Source organism: Propithecus coquereli, unplaced genomic scaffold (assembly GCF_000956105.1).
Source record: "Propithecus coquereli isolate 6110/MARCELLA unplaced genomic scaffold, Pcoq_1.0 Scaffold30, whole genome shotgun sequence".
NCBI lineage: Eukaryota > Metazoa > Chordata > Mammalia > Primates > Indriidae > Propithecus > Propithecus coquereli.
This window is the reverse complement of record NW_012148619.1, coordinates 2,470,823-2,491,896: the sequence shown is the minus strand read 5'-3', so window position 1 is coordinate 2,491,896 and position 21,074 is coordinate 2,470,823. Positions and strand designations below refer to the sequence as shown.

Genomic DNA, 21,074 nt, shown 5'->3' with positions numbered 1-21,074 from the left:
GGGCAGGCACACTGCCCACTCCTTAGCTTGCTGCTCCAGGTTCTTCAGCCTTGACTCCCTAGCCCCAACTTCTTCAACCCCTGGACCCCACTTGAGAAAGCTTTTATCGCAGATGGCTGTCATCAAATTCCTTCCCTCCTTCTGTATGCAAGCCGTTCCCCGTTCAGGGAAGGGGCTCTTACTCGCCTCCCCTTGGATCTGGCTGGCTGCAGTGACTTGCTTGATCATCAGAATGCAGCAGGAGTATGTTCTGAAACTTCAAACCCAGGTCATAAGGAGCTTTGTGCCTTCTACCTGGACCTCTTGAAATACTCACCCTAGGAAAATCTGCTCTGGGGGAAGCTAGCTACCCTGAGACCGCCATGTCATGAGAAACCCAAGCCACATGGAGGAGCGCTTGATAAGGAGACACCACGTAGAGAGGGAGAGAAGCCAAGGAGTACCAAGGCACCAGAGATGTCAACGAATGCCAAGTAAATGAGAGATGAACCATCCAGCCAAGCTCTTCTGCATTACTTACAAAATTACAACCAAAACAAAATGGTTGTTGGGGTAATTTGTTTTATAGCAATAGACAATCAGGAAGTCACCTCCTCAGAAAATTCACTCAGACCTTCTTAAAGTCCATCCAAAACTATCAAGCTGTATTCCCATCTCAGTGTCCTGTACCTGCTATTTTCTCTGAAATAACCTCTCCATCCTTCTCTGTGTGGCTCACTCATGCTTTTTCCTTGAAAACCTAAACAGCACTTTCTTTGGCAAGGCATCTTTTTAACCTTTCCAGTTTGCATAGGATGGTTCCTAAGATTCATTCAACAAATATTTATTAAGTGCCTCTTCTGTGCCAGACACTGAGGTTTCAACAGTGGAGCATATTCCCATGATGCCCTGTGATTCCCTGGTATATCGAGGGCTTTGCATTCTGTTTGAAATGGGCTTCTACCTTAGTGTCACATTGAGCTCCCCCAAAGCAGAGGCTGTATGCTTCTCTCTCTACATCCCGAGCATCTAGCATGGTGCTGGTATTAATACATAGTAAGTACTCAATACGTTCCGACCAAATGAACTAATGAATTGTGATCTTCTGTTGGTGTTTATATGAGCAATTGAGTTTAGGTTTGGCTGAGTCCATCCAAGCTGATTTCTGCCAAATCCAGCTTCCTGAAGTGCAAACATTGTCAAAACCCTGAAATGACAGTGGTGGGAATAAAGCCTAATAGCAAATTTCCTGGTTTGGGTATTCTTCAAATGCAAATGCAGTGACACTAAGAACCCAAAGGTGGCAACACTATAGAATGAGCATTGGGAAATGCTTGCCCTGAAATGCACAAGAAAATCTTCCATTAGCATGGTGAAAGGGGAGATTAGCAGGTGCCGCATCCACATAACTCTGTACTGCGGGTGTATCACCTGAGCCTCCGAACTCAGTCCTTCTGTCTCTTCCTGCCCTGGGGGTAGCAAACAAATAAAAGGATGAGAGGAGGCCAAACTCCTAGGATTTTTTGTTTTGTTTTGAAATATACCACGTAATCTCAGAAAGAGAACCAGCTCTTAAAGTCAAAGTAATGTGTGCTTGCCCGGGGCTGGATCCAAAAAAAAAAAAGATTTATCAAGATGGAAAAACTCCATGTTTTCAGGAAGCTGCCTTGTAGTTACATATTCGTTCCTTTGAGCATCATTATGGTGCACTGAGGAGCCACCTAGCCAGTCTGGCAGTTGTTTGTCAATGTGGCACAGAGAGAGCAAAAGCCCAGAGCCCAGAGAAAAAACAAGCAGTCTGTCCATTAGCTCAACCAGGGGTGATTTTACCTCCTCAACTCCAGGACTTTTGGCCATGACTGGAAACATTTTTTGGTTATCATGTTGGGGTGGCAGAGGGAGGCTACTGGCTTCTAGTGGACGGAGGTCAGGGACGCTGCAAAACACTCCGCGATGTACAGGACTGCCCCCACTGCAAAGACTCCTCCAGCCCAACGTGTGGATAGTGCCAAGATTGAGAAACCCTAATTTCAAACTTTAGCATACACCAGAATCACTCAGGCTTGTTAAAACACAGGTTGCTATTTGGTAGCTCTGGAGTAGGGCCCAAGAATTTGCATTTCCAGCAAATTCCCAGGTGATATTGATGCTACTCCTGGGAACACACTTTGAGAATCATTAGTCAAGCGCTTCCCTTCCCTATATAGCAAAAGCTGAGAGTGAGTAGCTCTCACTGAGGCATGAGGAGGTCAAGGAAGGGAACCTCCATGCAAGCTTTTGGAGGACCCCTCTGATCTCTCAACAGGAATCTTCCTCTTGGGTCAGTGAACTTCATTCTAGTTCAGTCTAAACACCTACTCTGGGTTGGAACTGCAAAACAAGACAAAACAAAAGCAAAAACAGAAACAAAACAAAAACATGCTTGAAAGAAAAAGAGCAAATGAACCAGGAAGGGAAATCGGCTACAACGTGGGTCAATTTTTTGGCACATTCCATGGAAGGACTCACAGAGCCGATAACAATAGCTCCAATTCTCTGGATGGGGCAGTCAGATTAACAAAAGTTCAATTAGTAAGTCTTGGCAAATAAAGACAACAAACAGTTTGGCAATAATAAATTAAGGCCATGTTTGGCTTTCACCCAAGCTCAATACTGTCTCCCTGCCAGGCTTTGTGAAAGGGTGGCTTTGAAGGCTTCTGAAAAAGGTCCATTTCTCAAACAATTCCTGCTTTTGTTTGTGGCTGTTCTCCTCTTCTCTTCGCTCCTTTAGTCACTTATCATGAAGGGCACTTACATGAGCATTAGGCTTCTGTCCTCACAGAGTTTGCCAGTTCACTCCCCTTCTTCCCAAGAGGGTACAAGGAGCCCGCTGCCAGCTCTGCTGCCACACATAGAGGACATCCACGGATGAGACCTACAGTATGGGAGACTCAAGGAGATGAGCTTTCTAGTCTAAAAATTCCATTTCCAGGAAAACAGAGAGCAAGGGTACCTCATGCTTAGAGACGCTGCTTCCATTTTGACCATGTTTCTAAGGATGAGGAAATGAAATCATTTGCTGAATGCAGCAAGCACCTTAAAACTTTGCAGAACACAATGTGGAGTCCACAGCCCTCTAGGTCCTCTGCACCCCCTAGGATTTGGATAACAGCATCAATAAGAGTGACGTTATCTCATATTTATTGAGCTTTTCCAGACATAATTCTAAGCATCCTGCATCTGTTATTTTATGTATTCTCTTTTACGAAAGCCTGTGAGATAGACATTTTATTATTCCCATTTTATAGATGAGCAAATAAAGACAAAGAAAAATTAAGTGTCTCTGAGATGGAGATAGAGATTTTATTGCTTTTGTGGAAAAATGCAGTCTGACTCTTTCCAGCGGTGTGATCATTGTGTGCTGGGTGAATATTACACAATCTGTAGGGTGTCCTGTGCCAGTGGTGTGTTCTCAAACAGATGTCTCTACTTTAAGCAAACATGTTGCTGGAGAGCAACTCTTAGCACCCTCGGGTGGGGTCCTGACGGCAGTTACTCCATGTTTCAACTGTGCTTTGGCTGCTGGCACTGATGGTTTGGGGGCAAGGAGTAATGTCTGGGTTGTACTTGGGCAGCACTGAACGTACAGAGAGGTGGATACAAAAGGGCAAATGGACCTGCCAACAACAACAAACAGCAGACCTAGTTTAATATTTTGTGAAATTCAATCTCACGGGGTGATTTTAGGTTTGGCTTTAGTGATCATCAAGGTCACCCTTTATCTGCAATCCCAGTGTCCAGAAAGGAGCAGTGGAGGCTCAGGAGACGAACCTACCTACCCAAGGATTCACAGTAAATGACAGAAGTGAGATTAGAACTTGGGACCACCGACCTTATTCCTGTGCTCTTTCCATTACACCCCTCAGTCCCCACCATTAGTACGTCTGAGGCATGACCCAGGCAGAATTTCCGGACCCAGGGGATATGGTAAAATTCACAGAATTGCAGAATCTTGGCATCTAGAGAGATCTCACCTGGTTTAATCTCCTACCTTCTAGGAAGCTGAAGTGAGAGCATCAGGGACATCACAGGCATTTTCCTGTGTCTGCACTTGGAAGTGTGAGCTCCACACTTGCAGCATTGATTAGCCAGTCAACAAACGCTGTGGGTCCTACTGTGAGCCAGGGTCCCACTGTGGGCCCCTGTGAGCTAGGCAACTGCCATGTGTTCCAGAGTCAAGTAAAATGGTGCCCTCTAGGCAACAGTCCTACAGGAGCCTAGGATCAAAGAGACTAAGTCTCCAGCTCCCAGAGAGCATCAAGGGAGAGGTAGGAAATCCACTTGGGAAAGAAAGCTGAGACTGGGTGGTTGGAGGGGGTCATGAGTGCCAGGCCAGACAGGCTTCACTTGACTCTGAAGACACTGGGGCACCATCAGAGCCTCTTAGGTAGATTTTTGACACAGACAGAGTTCTGCTTTGGGAAAAGAAACGTGGTGTGGTGCCAGATTTGGGGGCTGATACCAGGTGGCAGAAATGGCAGCTGGGAGATGACTGCAGCCATCCAGGCAAAAGCTAAGGTGGTGATTCAGCAATTTTGTACCTAAGAGTTACCAAATAGAAATGAAAACTTAGCTCCATAAAAAGGCTGTACATAAATGTTCATTGTAGTTTTTTATTCACAACAGCCAACAACAGAAACAACCCAAATAAATGTTCAACAGAAGGAGAAGGGATGGATAAATTATGGTTTATTCATATAATGGAATACTACTTAGCAGTGTGTTAAAAAATGAACTACTGAGGCATGAAAGCGCACAGAGGAGTGGCACAGACAACACGCTGAGTGAAAGATGCTGAACGTGGGAGAGAACATACTGTATTCTATTCTTCCATTTATATGAACTTCTAGAACAGCCAAACTAATCTAAGATGAAAAATCAGAACAATGGTTGCCTTGGGGGACAGGAGAGATTGACTGGGCAGGGACACAAAGAAACTGGGAGATAAAAATGTTCTAGATCATGATAGAAGCATGATTAAATGGATGTCTCCATTTGTCAAATTTGTACAGCAAAGATTTGTGCTGTGCAAATTCTGTGTAAATGTTACCTTATTGGAAAATAACTATAAAATAAGAGTAATGATAATTGAGCAGGGAAGGGAGAATGGAACGATAATAGTAATTGTAGAAGCTGAGTGATGGGTACACAGAACTTCATCATACTATCCTACTTATCTTGTATATGTTTGAGATTTTCCATAATAAAATATTAAAATATAAATACTAAGCCCGAAGCAGGGCAGTGGGAAGGGAGAAGCCAGGATAGGTGAACGACATTCTAGGCATGGACTCGCATCGCAACTACTGGTATATAGAGGGCAGTTTTCAAAGGCGAATGTTGAAAATGATGTAAAGTTTCAGTGCCAATGCCTTTAACAAATGAGAAATAGGTTTTGGGGGTGGGGGCACAGGTTGAGTTCGAGGATATGCCAACTCTGAAGTGCTGGAAGGATGGGCAGGAGATGCCCAGCAGGAAGACAGAAAGGAAAGAAGATGCCATCCTATCTCTAGTGTCCTGCTGGACTTGAGCAGGAAACTTCGATGGCTGCAATAAATTGTCCCGAGTCTTGTGCTTCACTAAGCTGACCACGAGTAGCAGGTGGGCACAAGTGCCCAGAGTTATCTACACTGGATGTTTACAATGCGCCAAGCCCTGTATCTTGCTGAGGCTACAACCTAGCGGGAGAGACAGGCACATCAATATAAGTTCAATATAATGTGGTTAGTGTGGAGATAAAGGTATGCAAACAGGCTATAGAGGCCCAGAGAGGGGGCTCTCGGCCTAGCCTAGCTGAAAGAAAATGGGCTATTCTTGAAGAAAAGCCCTGATCTCAGACGGAAAACAAGGCTAGCTGGTGCTTCTGGAGTTTGAGGACTTCCTGGATGCCTAGGAAACACCGTGCTATGAGCCGCATACTGATCACTTGGGCTAGAATTCATATAATCATAGACTTTGGGAATGGAATGAACCCTGCGTTAGATTCAGAGGATGTTTAACAGGCACCTACTGTCAAAGACATTGTGCTAGCTACTATAGAGAGATTCAAAAGTGAGTAAAAATACAGCCCCTGCCTTTAAGGAGCTCCCACCTAGTAGTGGAGATAGAGGCAGCTATGCCGCCATACAACTGTATATCACAGAAGTTAACATAAGAGAAGAATGGTAACTTACTCTACACATAAAAAAATAATGCAAAGAAGGAAGAGATAACTACAACTAGGACATCATAGCACAGCCCATTCATTTTAGAAATCAGGAAAGAAAGTTTCAGAGAATTCACCTCACCTGTTCAAGATTGCATAGCTAGTCAACAATTTTGACTGATTTCTGAGAATACTGAGCTATTTGATCCTAATTCTGGCCTTCTGACCTAGGCTTCGTCTCTAAACCAGAGCTATTCTGTGGCAGCACTCCAACTCCTCCGTATTTACTGTAGTTAACACTCGCTCACCACCCACACACCTGCTTTTCCACCCCCCTTTGATATAAGGAACTCTGGCTACAAGATACTCAGAGTGGATAGAAGTCATTGCTCCCCGAATGTGAGCCTAGTGCAAGACACTATAAAATTCAGCCCTGGACAAATGGGACTGTTGACTTACTCCCACTGGAAGCCAATCTCAACATCAATTACACCCTTTACATTAATCTCTAATTCGTGATTAAATACTTTTTAAAAATACAATTACTTATGGGCCAGAGTTACAGAAGCCTTTGATTCATGATTGGCTGATTGTTTCTAGAAACTTAACCAAGGGAGCAATCATACCTAGTTGGCTTTGCAAGACCCATTGCAAACCCACACCCTAATTCCTGTAGCTGCCCAGGGTAGAAGGACTTCTTCCCAAGAGGGCCCAGCCCTACCTCTCTAACCTCAGTTTTCCAAAATGTAAATTAGCCGATGCCACTCCCTGGCTCAAAATCTCTCAAGGCTCCCCATTACTGTCTGGATAATGTCCCAAATCTGTGGCTCCCTATGAAACTTTTCGTGCTCTGGCCTCTGACTCCCATCCAGTCTCAAGGGACCTTGCTCATTGTGCCCTAGTGATCTTTGCCCTTTGGATCATCGAATCACAGCAGCAAATTGCATTAGCATTCCTGTTGGCAAATATTCATTCATCTATTCTTTCATTCATTGACTCATTCAATAAATATTTCATGGGACTTTATTAGGTGTCAGCCCCAGTGCTAGGCATTAGGGATTGAGAGATGAACTAGGCAGTCAAGGAATTTTAATTCTCAGAGGTAGACATGAATCAAATAATCACACATCTACCAGGACCACAAATGTGAAAGTATAAGGATTTGAAGAAAGGACATTCCAGGCAGAGGCAACAGTAAGGAAAAAGGTCCTGGAACTGACACAGATACTGCAGTGAAGGAGGAACAGAATGAATTGAGGGTGGAGAAATAGCCAAGGACCAAATCACACAGCATGTTGCAAGCCGTGATAAGGAGTTACAAATTTTTTCAGAAGGCAGGATTTTAAGTACTGGGAATAACACAGTAATCTCTGATGTTAAAGGATCGTACCGTGGGCTGCTGGGTGGCGAAAGAATTAAAGGCAAACAAACCTGGGAATTGAGAAACCTGCTAGGAGACTACTGTGAAGGACCAGGCCAGTGGGGTGACAAACTAGCCTGGTTTGCCTGCAACGAAGGGGTCCCCTGAAGGCGGAGCTTGCAGTACGAAAACCTGGAAAGTCCCAGGCAATTGCAATAAGTTAGTCACCCTCCAGGAAAGACATGATGATGTCTTGATTTATAGGACGACACTAAAGGGAAGGATGTGGATGGTCCAGAGGTAGACGACCAGTTGATGGACCGGACCAAAGGGGCAGAGAAAAAGGAGGGCTCTTAGCTTCTGGCTTTTGTAACCAGTTAGCAGGGCCTTCTATTGAGAAAAAAGAGATCAGTTCCCATTTCTGTCTGCTTCAGGGCTTTTTGAGCAGAAAGCAAGCCCAGCTAGAACAGAGTGAAAGAAGCCAGTGGCTCACTGTGTTGCAAATCCCAGGACTTTAGGCAAATAATTGATGTCTTGCACTCAGGCCAAAGGCATGGTTAGCTAGGAGTTAACTTCCTGTCTTGTTTTCAAGGAGGTCAAACAATACATAAATTTTATGATGCTCTTCCTGAAATCCCCATGTGGCACCAACTGACCAACTGAGAGATAAACAAGGAGACAGAGGGAGCTTAGATTATCATGATTATTGCTGATAAAGCCAATGCCTCCATGTGCTCCCTGGATAACTAAAAGTGGACGAGAATGCATCTTCTTGCAGAGAGCTGGTTATCCCCAATGACAGGGCTGCATGGTTCAAGGAGCACAAACTGTGTGTTCCTGTCCTGCCTCAGCCACTTACCTGCTGCATGACCTTGGGCAAGTTACCTAACCCCACAATCCTCCATTTCCTTACCTGAAAAATGACAGCAATAATTACCTACCTTGCAGGGTTCTAATGAAGAATGAGATGTTACATGTTTGCTGCGTAATATAGGCTTTCGATAATGGTATCTCACATGGTCTTGACTTATATTCTTCTCAGTATGGTATTTAAGCTTTTTCTAATACACTGTAGTGGGGAAAAGGCAAATCAGAGTGTTGCCTCTGACCCACTTTCAGGGAGATCATCCAGAGTGGCGGTATGGTAGGTGGATGGAGGCTCAGTTCACAGGACATACAGACGACCTGTGTCTGAGTCTCAGCTCTGTCATTTGTTGGCGGTGTGAGCTAGAACGATTTACCTGATGCATCTGTGCCTCACTCTTCTCATCTGTAAAAGAAGGATGATTTCCAATGTGTCTACCTTATGGAACTTTTGTGAGTATTAAATGAGATTATCCAGAGTTGGGTGCGGTGGCTCGAGCCTGTAGTCCCAGCTACTTAACAGGCTGAGGAGGGAGGATTGCTTGAAGCCAGGAGTTTGAGACCAGTCTGGGCAACATAGCAAGATCCTTGTCTCTAGAAAACAAAAATAAAAAATTAAATTAAATTAAATTTTTTAAAATAAAAATAAATGACATAACCCATGCACAGTGCTTAACATGGTTCCTGGCTCACAGAGATAACAAAATAAGTATTATCTACCATTTGCTATTATTAATAGTGGGAAAAGGTTGCCACTGGCTCTTCCCACTCTCCCACTCACTTTCACTCATGACTAATATTCTACACGTGTGTATCAAGGAGGTTCTCACCTTGTACAGAGGTTGGGTTCCAAAGGCAATATATAAGATAGAAATCGCAGGTATTCAAAATTTTCCCTGAAAATACCTTCCAAACCCCCCATAATACCGTGTACTTGTTTTTGTGCTTATAACTATGTAAATTGATGTGTATGCATGAGTTTATAATACATTCAGAAATTTACAGTGCATAATGAAAATTGTACAGGCAAAATTTACTTTTACAATATCTCATAGTATTTTAGTATTTTTGGCACACATGAGTAGCTGAGTTTCCATAGGTTAAATGCATGTATGATGTGATCCTATTGTGATTATCAAGGTCAGAGTTTCTGTTCAAAGCTAGTGCTTTTCTGTAGCTAAAAAGACAACAGATGTAACATTAAAGGGCCAAGAGATGTAGTATTTCTTAATGAACAGAGTCACAAATAAAAATATAAATAAGCAAATAATCTGTTCATCTGGGTAAATACAAATAAATAGCCATATCCATCATCATTGATTGAGTCACATGCATTGACTATAATAAATCAGCATATAGTGCATCCCGGACACAGTGCTAAGGTGCTTTCCATGTGTTTGGGAGAAGCAGCACAGCCTTGTGGCTAATTCTCTGGAATCAACTGCTTAGGTTCCAACCCTTGCTCCACTTTTACTAGCTGCGTGACCTTGAGCAGGTACTTGTCCCATCTGAACCTCAATTTTCTCATCTGCAATACAGGGCTAATAACGGCACTTGAGTCATTAGGTTACTATGAGAATTAATAATAAATTATGAAGTGCCTAGAACAATGTTTTGCCTAGAGGAGGCACTCAAATATTAGCTTCTGTTGTTATTATTTCATCTGTACATCAAACCTAAGCAGTAGGAACTATTTTTCTCACTATTTTACACAAAAGGGTGTTAGAACAGAAAGTTCATATAATAATGTTTAGTTAGTGTTTTACCACAAACCTGGGACATTGTTGGTGCTCCACCTAAATTCCATCACTTAATCCCTCACTTAATCCTTACAGCAACCCTATGAGGTAGGTACCACATCAGTCCCATTTTTCAAATAAAGACACCAATGCTTGTAGGCATCACCAACGAAGTCTGAGGATTTAGTTTGAAGAGAAGCCCACTTGAATCTCTAAACAATGAGCCAGAACTAGTGATTATTCTTTTTCAGTTTGTCTACATTCTGGGTCAAAAGAGATCATCTTCCTTTAAATTTGTTCTGTCCCCTTAACGCTGTTGGTCTTTGCTTATTACACATGAAGAGTGGGGGAAACCGGTGATTTATTTATTCCCCCAGCACGTGTTTATTGAGGGCCTCCCCTGCTGGCGGCTGGAGTCTCTGTGATGGAAGCTCTGCTCCCTGCCCTAGACTTGGCAGTAGTACATTAGGAGGCTAAGAGAGAACAGCAGTTTCCCATATAGCATTCAACCGTACGCATGATCCCTCCAGCTGCCTGCTGGGAGAAGTTTCCCTGGTAGCATATCTGAGCCCCAAGACATCGACCATATGAGCGCTTCCCAAGAGCTAATTGGTCCAACTGGCCCTGACTAGCTCTCCCACCAAGAGAAGGCTGTCTTTGGAGATAGGACATCTTCAACCAGGGAACACGCAGAAAAAGCATGACACGTTGGAACTTGTGGTGGAAGCTTGAATCATTTAATTTTTCTCCTTCTGCAGAAGCATTTTTGTTTTAACTCCTTCAGGTTAAAGTGGTTCACCTGAGTTGCCCTGATTTGTATCTATTCCTCAAGGTTATTGACTGACAAACAAGTTGGGGCAGCAGTACAGGCTTCTGGTCAACCCGGCAATGTCAGGAAAATATCTGAGTTTTTACATAAATGGTATTAGGGTTTTCCACAAATCTATGTGTTGTGGTCCTTAGAGCACCAAAGCAGAAGCTCTGAGAGTCCAGCCGAACTCTTGGTTTGCCTTGAAAAGTCATGTGACCTTGACTGGACCATTCATCACCACCAGCTTCAGTTTGGTCTTTTCCCATTAAAGCCAGCTAGCCATCAGGCTGTGTTCAAGACTAGCATTCTGTGATCCTTGGATTTGATTTCCAGAAATTTCCTGGTCCCCCGAAAGCTCCCACCCATAGAGCTTGACTTTGCATGTTACTGACAGAACGACACTGCTGACTCCAGCAGATAGGAAGAGAAATGTGGAAAGTGCTCTTAAACTAGGAAAATGACATAGAAACTGATTTGGTAAGCAAGGAGACTTTTTTTCCTACACTGGGTTCTAATGATGGCTTTATTTTTCTTCCCCAGATGTTCTAGTATTACCCTTGTGTCCAAACAAGTAGAAAGGCAGAGGCATTTTTTTTTAAACATAGGCAACTCAACACACCACTTGGTCCCAACAAAGACGTACACTTTCGTGTGACCAAGAGGCATGAGAAAAGCCAGGCAGCCAAGCCATTAGGTTCCTCTTTCTCACCTCCTTCCGCTCTTCCAAATCTAATCAGTAACCACAGGGGCGTGGCAGGAAGTATTTTGATACCTAGGATTCCAAGAACTGTACCAAGCTTCTATCAGAACTGTTCAGGTTTTCGGAGCCAAACCAACAGGAAATGACTTTTTCTATTCCCACTTCATCAAAAAGATAAAAGAAAAATTGCCAAACCTGACTTGCCATGTGACTACAAGGATGCCAAAAAGAAGGGGCATGACTGAAAAAAGAAGTCAATAAACCTGAAGCCACCATCCCCACCCCCTGCACCACACACACACCCACGTCCCCCTCCCTCCACCCCTTCCCCACTTGGGTTGACGGACAGTTACATCAGTATTAATCTCTGCAAAGATCAAACTTAAAACATCTAGAACCCTTAGAGTTTGCCCCATATGAGACCCTAAAGCATAGGAGATAACTCGATTGGTTACCATTGGACTCTGGAAAAGGACTCTTCTCTCTTAATTTCTGCCAAAGAAAACAAAAAATCTCTCCTTCTCAACTCTTTTACTCTCATGCCAAACAAAACAGTAACTCTTTTCCACAAACTTTAAACTCCAGTGTCAAACCTGTTTGTGACGATGATGTTAATAACAATTTGGAAATTTGAATTTCAAATGGGTTATTCATCAATCAGTAGAGACAAGACTTGATAAATTGGGTGTGCTTCTTCTCGATGACGTCAGGTATCTAGCCCATGGGGTTTTATGGTCTAAACTATATAGGATACATCAATTATGTGAAATTCAGATTATAACCATTAATTTTCCATTGCTTTCTTTTCCACATAAATATAGGGTTTTTTGAAAAATTAAAACAGCTACTGCTGGCTGTAAGTAAATGTTAACAGAAGAATCTTTAAAAATTATACCTGTGATGTCAATTTTTTATAAGAAATATTAACTTGGGGACGGGAGGCAGTGTTGTGTGGTCGAAAGATTAGAATGTTGATAACCTTGGTGCCAGGGCCAGCTCTACAAAAATCAGTTGTGTGACCTCAGCTAAAATATAACTTATTTGGGCTTGCTTTGCCCTTTGCTCTTTTGTAAATAAAAGATTTGGGCCAGATATTTTCCAGGTTTACTTTAAAAATCTAAGTTTCAATAACTCTATTTTAATCACAATGGGTGCTTTCCTCATTGCCTTTTACCATCAGTAATTGTCACTTAAGCTAACCCTGACCTTATCCCAGACGTGGATTAAAATTTGTTTTTGCTAACACATCCTTTGGTATACAACATCGATGAGATAAAACTCTGGGACTTCATGACAACTTAATATCAAAAGCCCTTCCCAGTGACATCTCAAGATCTGACAGTGCCTAACAGCTTTTGGTTAGGGCACTTTTGTTTAAGCAATCGTCCCTGTACCTTCTCTCCTTCCTGGGTTTTAGGTTCTTTCTGTCCCCTCCTCCTCCCCTTATGCAGGGCAGCAAGAGAGAGAAACTAGCAACGCCACACAGATACAGAGAAAACAATAGACACACGGTAGGTATCGATCTGCACTGCCAAGGCCAGTGACATTTTCCAATCACAAGTGGTAATTTTCCACTCTTTTTCAATAAAGAAATATTGTCAACTTTCCAATATCTTAAAGTGGGAGCTGCTGGCCAGGTATTAAGTGAAACATATATACTGGTGTGTCTCTTATAGCAGTCCCCAACCTTTTTGGCACCAGGGAGGAAGACGACAATTTTTCCATAGGATGGGGGTGGGACTCAGGCTATGATTCGAGGATGAGAAAGGGGCAGTGGTAAATACAGAGGAAGCTTCTCTCGCTCCCCCCACCGCTCACCTCCTGCTGTGCGACCCACCCCCTTCCTAAGTTTCATGGGAGACAATTTTCCCACAGGAACGGGGGACGGCGGAGCTCTGCCTTCCCTTCCCTTCCCTAACAGGGCTGCCCAGGGGTTGGGGACCACAGTCTTAGCACATACTTTTTAATCTGCAGCCTTTAAGATCCTTATGAATAAGAGAATATTCCTCAGAAACTACTCTCAGAAGGGAATTGCCCTTTCTATGGCAATGTATTTTAATATGGTCAATAATCTTTTTTTATAATTTTAAAGCAATTCCTGTGCATTATAGAAAATTTGAAAAATTCAGGAAAATATGAAGAAAGAAAATTAAAATTACATGTACCCAGAATTCTGGGTTTTTTTTCCTTAACTTGGTGTGGGTACACACACATGTGTGCATATGTTATGTATGTTATATATTTACATTTTTAAAGAGTTGAGGTCATGTTGGGGCTATAGTCATCAGGGATTCAATAATGACACATCCATCCATCTCCTTTGGAGCATCGCATAAAGTAAGGCTTATTGCTCACACAGTAGCCAGAGAAGGTAAGGAGTGTTGTCCAGAGTTAGCTGACCCTGGGGAATGTCCTTATGCCAGTACTCTGGTAATCTCATGGATGTCATTGCAGCAGCTCATGGCATTATAGTGACCACACATCATAATCTTCCATGCTTCCAGGACAGATATGATGCCACCTAGACCCCTTCAAAGACATGTTCCTGAAAAGAGACTACATTTATGTTTGCTTAATCCAACACTCCTTTTCCAAGTGCTTTCATATCTTTTCTGATGATATAAGTGCTTGACAACTTGGCGGTTACAATGGTGTTAGAACATCTCACGTTTAGCCTGTCAAAAAGATTTTTCCATTCTTTATACTCAATGTATATTCAAAATTATATGGGAACCTATACCACATGAAATAGTGATTAATCCTAGCTTTGAAGCAGCAGGGGTAGGGAAGGTCTATGTCTTCATTGAATTGCTATTTCCTGGTTCCTTATTATAAACTGCTAGGGAACATCCTCTGTGCCTAGTCAGTGTTGGTGTCTTCATTAGCACTCAGAACTGCACCTTAAAAAAGATGGTTGAATTGATGTATATTGGTGATGCACATCACCAAGAAAAGAACTGCTAACTTTTATCACCAAATATCCCTAAGCCATTGTTTTGTTCCATCTCTGGAACCAGCCTCAAGGGAGATCAAAGTAACAATATAATGGGAGGTAGGTGAAGAAGCTAGAGATAAAATGATTTGCCCTGGGGTCATAGCAGGAGCCTAGGGTTAGAAGTAGAATTTGCGGGTCAGTAATTGAACTCAACTAGTCACCAAGTCCCTTGTTCCTTTTAACCCTTTAGAGCCATCCTAAAGAGTTGTGCTCCCTTCTCTCTTTTGTTTGTGCGACTTTTGAACTTGGTTATTTCATTAATTTCAGAAACATTTACTGAGGACCTAATATAAGCACAGCATATGGAAAGTAGTTTACATAGTACGCAGCTTTGGGAGTATATGCTATATAAGGTGGGCACAACCAAATTCAAACCTCAGCTCTGTTTCTTACTAATTCATTACTTTAGGCAAGAGAATTGGCCTCTCTGTGCCTCAGTTTTAGTTTTCTCATCTGAAAAATGAGAAAAACAATATTATATATTTCTCAGGCTTGTCATAAGTAAACTATTGACACTGTAACTATTTTTATTACTGTAACATGTGTTAGACCCCACGAATGATATAAAAACATTCAACTATTTAATATCAATCCCAGGAGAATAGACACCCTATGAACTGAAAGAAATTAAAGACCAAACGAGATGGTATGCGCTATATAAATTCAGAGAGGGGGAAGTCAGTGAGGAATAGGGTGATCAAAAAAAATAGGTTTCATGGAAAGGAAGGGCTTCAGTTCTGTTATAGCAAAGAACACACCATGAGCACAGGCAAGGATATTTAGTTGAGAAAAGTATGCTTGGACTATGTAAGAGTGGCTGGAGTGAGGAATACCTTTGAAGCCAAGTCGGGGAGGGATTAACTATGCAACCAGTATTTATTTAGTGACTATTATGTTTCCAGGCATTTTTGCCTTGATGTTGCAATCATAAGCAAGTCATGGTCCATTCCTGTTTATAGTCTTGTGGAAATAAACAAAGATTAGCCAAATGACAAAAGCAAAGGTTATTTATTCTAAGCTTGCAAGGGACTCAGCCACTGTCATTTGCATTTTGGCAGAAACACAAAGGCAAGCAGAAGAGCAGGAAAGTTTTATAGGGAAAAAAAGGGAAGGCTTCAGGTATGCCCTGACTGGAGGCTGTTGGCATGGGAAGCTGTAGGTAAAATAACTAAAAGTGGGCATCTCATGTGATTGGTTAGGGAGCATATTCGGTTTTCTCTGGTTGGTCCCAAGTTGAAAGGAGGAAAAAAATTAGGGAATCTGTCATTTATCAGTCAAGTCCTGGCCAATTGGGGTCAATTGTTAGCTTCCTGGGTTGTCCCTAGAGATAGCAATCTAGCTTACTGCAAGTCTGACTTACAGCAGGTTGGCTACCTGGATTGTTTATTGCAGATAAGGGGGCTGGTTTGCTGGGCAGGTTGCTGCAGGTTGTGAGTCAGAGTTCTATTTTTATACATGGTCTGGCCACTGCCCATTTGTATATTCAGTTTCTCAGTCTAGTGGAGAAGAAGACTAAAAATGTTGTGGGGGATGGGAGCAAAGCAAAAGAGATTAGAGCATTACAGGGCCAATGAGAGCTGGGCTGGGAAAATCCACTTTGAATAAAGTAGTCAGGGAAGTCATCTTTGAGGAGGTGACAACTATGCAGAGACCTTAAAGGTGAGAAGAAGATAGCCATTTGAGGAGTACAGGGAAGAACATGTCAGGCCAAGGGGCAGAGAAATACTCTGAGCCATAACAAGCATGGCAGGTCCAAAGAAATGACAGATTGGTGCAACTAGATAGGAGTAAGCAAGGAGAAGGGGCATGACATGAGGTTCAAGAAATAGTTAAGATTCAAGTCATAACTTTGGAGAAAAGATTCCATGGAAGCAAGGAGCTTAAGCAAAGAGAATATTAAGGAGGCTTGCTGTAGTAGTCCAGGTGAAAGATGGTAGCAGTGACCTGAATTAAGGTCATCCGCAGTTCCTTGAGACATCTTGAAGAAAGGACAAAGAGCACCTGCTGAGGTCCTGAGTATGGAGGCAATGGAGAATGGGGATAAAGGGAGGAAACAAAGACAATTCCAAAGTTATTGGCTTGAGCAACTGAGTAAATGACTGTGGCATTTACTGAGATGGGAATACTAGACAGAGAGGAAAATAGGCTATTGAGGGAAAGGGAAGTTAAGTTTACCTTAGGTATAAAGAAGAGCATTAGCGTAACAAAAGCCATCTGGAGACAAGAGCAGGATAGATTCAAAAGCCAGAGACCTCTGGGATGAGCCCATGTTGACAGTTCACACTTTACTTAATTGAGAAAATAGGCACTCAAATAAAGAACAGGCAAGAAAGACAAAAGATGTAGAAATGAAAGCTGGAGATAAACTTTAGTTGGGAATTCCTGGCCCCAAAGTTACCGGTCAGTTCAGGTAAAAAAAATTGACAACAAACAAGTAGAACTGCTTGACATCGTGTGGCCCAATTACCTGGTCTGTTGGCTGCACTTGAAGTGTCTCTTGGTGACACTGTCATGCAAGGCATTTCCCATTCCTGCTTACGGTCTAGTGGAAATGAAGAAAAGTGTCAGTTCAGGTCGGCTATTAGTCATTTAAGAGTGAAAACTCTCTGTCAGCTGTTGACCTTGATTTATATTTCATGGAGTAAGCAAAAATAATCAGAAGAGAACTTCCAGATTTCCACAACAACATCTACTGACTGTTGTGCCCTCCCTTTCATTACAGCTGGAGAATTCTCCACGCTGCAATCTGAAGCCAACATCCCTACTCCAGATCCCATCCTTTCTCACCAATTCAGGGACATTTTTCCAGTAATTCTCTTCTCTCATTATTGGATAATTTCCACCAACAATCAAACTTTCTGCTCTCGCTTCCATTATCAAAAAAAATTGCGAAAACAAATTTGTTAACTTCTTCACTCTGACTTGACTTCCCCCACCAGCAAATATCCCATTTCACGGCTCTCATTTTCAGCAAACTGCTTGAGAGAATTGGTTCTTGGATGTCTACAATTTCTCTCCTACCATTTTTTTAATTTTCCTTTGCTCCGCTATATGGAGGTATAATTAACATACAGTAAAATTCACCTTTTTTAAACGTACATTTCTATACATTTTGAAAATGTATTGGTCATGTAGCCACCACTACAATCAAAATGTAACACATACTCATCACCTCCAAAAGTTACCTTGGACTTACATACCAAAAGTCTGAGTTTTCAAGCTTTTTACTCAGCCCACCAAGTGACAACCAGGAAAAAATAATGACAATGTGTCACTTGATCTTTTCTCCCATAGTGAAGAAATTCACTTGTGTTCTGCCAGCCTTCTTTCAGTAATATTTTCATTTCTTAAGAACTAACATAGCAGGGTTCAGAGTATAGCAAAGGGAAATAACGTGGTCTCAGCTTGATACTTTAATCCAAAGACAGAAAAAGTGGATATGTCCCTGAGAAGCCTGTGTCATTTTGGAAATGATTCAACTTCGTTTCAGGGAAAATCTAAAGTTCATTAACAGATTTAGAAATGAACAAGAAAGACAACACTTAAATGGCAGTTGTTGCCGTGAATCTGTTCAGAGCACCATTTTGACAGCATGACTAATCCCTGATTCTTCCCCATTCGGTAGAGGATCATCTATAATACCTGAAGAAATAATTTTGAACACAAGTCTATTTAGGCAATATATAGCAATGGAACTAAAAACCCATTTGCTATCCAGTTACCATGTTTAGGGGCATGCTAAGTGTAGCTCTAGACCCTGTCCAGCAGGGAAATGTGAGAAAACTCTAGTCCCTTCTATTAACAGTTGCCTATGAATGTTATCATGAAGGGGAAAGGTTTGTTCTTAAGGCCATTTCCTCATTAAGTAAACTGAACCACACCTGTGGGGTCAAACTATGGAAGGATCAAAGCACCAAGGCTAAAGGCAAGCCAGTTGTGACACCTGCTATATAAACAAAGAGAGCAGCATAGTGCTCTCTTGTCGTACCTTCCTACGCAGCACTGGTTCCAATCCACCTCTTGATCCCAGCCCTTGATTTCCCCAAATTCAGTATTCTGACTGGTATACCCAGGTCGTTGTTGGATTCAGCTTTCTGGGTCCCTTAATTTGCTGTATATGTACTCTACGCTAAATGTGATTAATTGCAAAAAATAGTCTCTTCGAGAAACCTTCATAACAAAATACCAGATTCCCTATTAACAAGAAAAGGGGATCCAGTTTAACAGGCCAAAATAGAAGACAAGACATCTGTCAGAACATATATGGATGGCACGAGACAGCTCTGACCTCAGGCCCCGTGTGTTGAATGGGAGTCCCTGGCAAAACCCCAAGAAGTTAAGAGCTGTAAATACCAGTCACATGGGAAATAATAATGTTCCTTTCCTATTTAGTCATCTCCACGATACCAGCAGACCTTTCATCTGTAGCCACTTTCCAGTTTGTGCGTTTGTTCTCTCCTGTGTTTCATTGTTATTAATAGCTGTAGGGATATGGACTTTTTTATCTCCCTTTTTCCTTTTGGTTTTCTTAGTGTCTCTTCCCTCACTTTCCTGAGAACTGCTGGATGCTGAATCATCTGACTGGAAAGTGTCACTTTCTGCCTCTAAGAATAAAGCAGATACTTTGAGAGACTTTTTCCTGGATTTTCTCTTGTGCTTATGTGGTTGTTTCCTTTTCCTGGTACTAGAAGCCCCAGTTTCTTCTGAGAACTCTCTTGAAGAATCTGCTGTTATAGTCATGGCTTTCTTTTTGCTTTCCTTCTGTTTTTTTTGAGTGACCTTATGCTTTTTTAATGGGATTTCTTTGACTCCTTGTGTTTGTGGGATTCGTGGGTAGGTGGGAGATTTTTTTTTTCCATTGGTAAAATCTTGCTGATCACTACTGTCTGTTTCAAATTCTTCAGGGTATAACTCTTTATAACCGCTGTGACCCCATCTGTTTGGCATATTAGCTTCATCATCATTTAACTTCTTGTTCCAGGATTTAGCCTTAACAAAATCATCTTCCAGTGTCCCAGAAATGTCATTCTTTGGCCTCTTATGGTCTCTTTGGCTTCCTTCATCAAAACCATCACTACGCATCCGCTTGAACTGCTGGGTATCATATTCCTTTCAGTCCCATGGTAAGCATCTTCCATCTGTTCCTCCAGTTCTCTTATTTTCCACATATCTGATTCCTCCTGAACCTTATTGTGAGCATCTGTGTGCCGGATGACATTCCCCAGGAGGACTTTCCCCAGTGGGACCTGGGACATTCTTCAATCGTGTGATGCAGCCTCGCATGGTGTGGGGAGGAGGCTGTCTGGAAAATCAAGAGAAGAGCTGGTTTAGATTATTTTCTCTTAAGAGATCCATGGTAGTTTGTATTATTTGAAGAATTTGTCCATTTCATCTAACTTCTCAGATTTATTGGCATCAATGAGTTCATAATATGACCTTATTATCCTATTGATGTCTTTAGGACATGTTGTGATATCCTCTCTTTCATTTCTCTCTCTCTCCCCCCATCCCCCGTTTATTAATTTTTACTGACATTTTGAAAGAACCAACTTTTGGTTTCATTGGTTTTTCTCTACCTTTTTTTGTTTTCAATTTCATTGATTTCTGCTTTCACCTTTTTTCTTTCTTTCCTTTTACCTGTATTTGGTTTAATTTGCTCTTTCTCTAGTTACTTAAGGTATATCTTGTGACAGTGATTGGAAACATTTTTTCCTTGTATAAGCATTTGATGTTATAAATTTCCCCTTCAGCGTTGCTTTAGCTGCATATTATGAATTTATGTATATATTATTTTTTAGTTTCTTCCATTCAAAATATGTTCTAATTTCTCTTGTGATTATTTTAATTCAACCCATAGGTATTTTAGAGGTGTGTTATTAATATTTAATTTACAAATATTAGGATAGTTTCTGGATATCATTCTGTTAATGATTTCTAGAATAATTCCATTGTGGTTGAAGAATACATTTTGTATAATTTCACTGTTTTTACATTTGTTGTGATTTCTTTCATACCCCAGAATATGAATTCTTGGTGAATATTCTATGTATACTTGAAAAGAATGTATATTCTGCTGCTGTTTAGGGGAATGTTCCATAAATGTTTCTTTCATCAATTTGTTGTTCAACTTTTTGATATCTTTGCTGATATTTTTGTCTGCATGTTCTATCAATTGCTGTGAGGGGGGTGTTGAAGTACCCAAATATAATTGTATGTTTGTCTATTTTTCCTTTAAGTTCTATTATTTTTTCTCCATGTATTTTGAAGCTCTACAATTAGATATGTAAACATTTAGAATTGTTATGTCTTCTTGATTACTTTGTCATTATGTAACATCCCTTTTTATCTCTATAATAGTCCCTATTCTAAAATCTACTTTGTCTAATATTTATCTGTCCCCTCCAGCTTTCTTTTCATTAGTGTTTGCATAATATATTTTTTA

General features: G+C 41.5%; 1 pseudogene; it reads right to left on the bottom strand.

The window, feature by feature from the left end:
* Positions 1-19,016: 19,016 nt before the first annotated feature.
* On the bottom strand, positions 19,017-19,924 carry LOC105814541 (annotated as a pseudogene).
* Between the last annotated feature and the right edge of the window lie 1,150 nt (positions 19,925-21,074).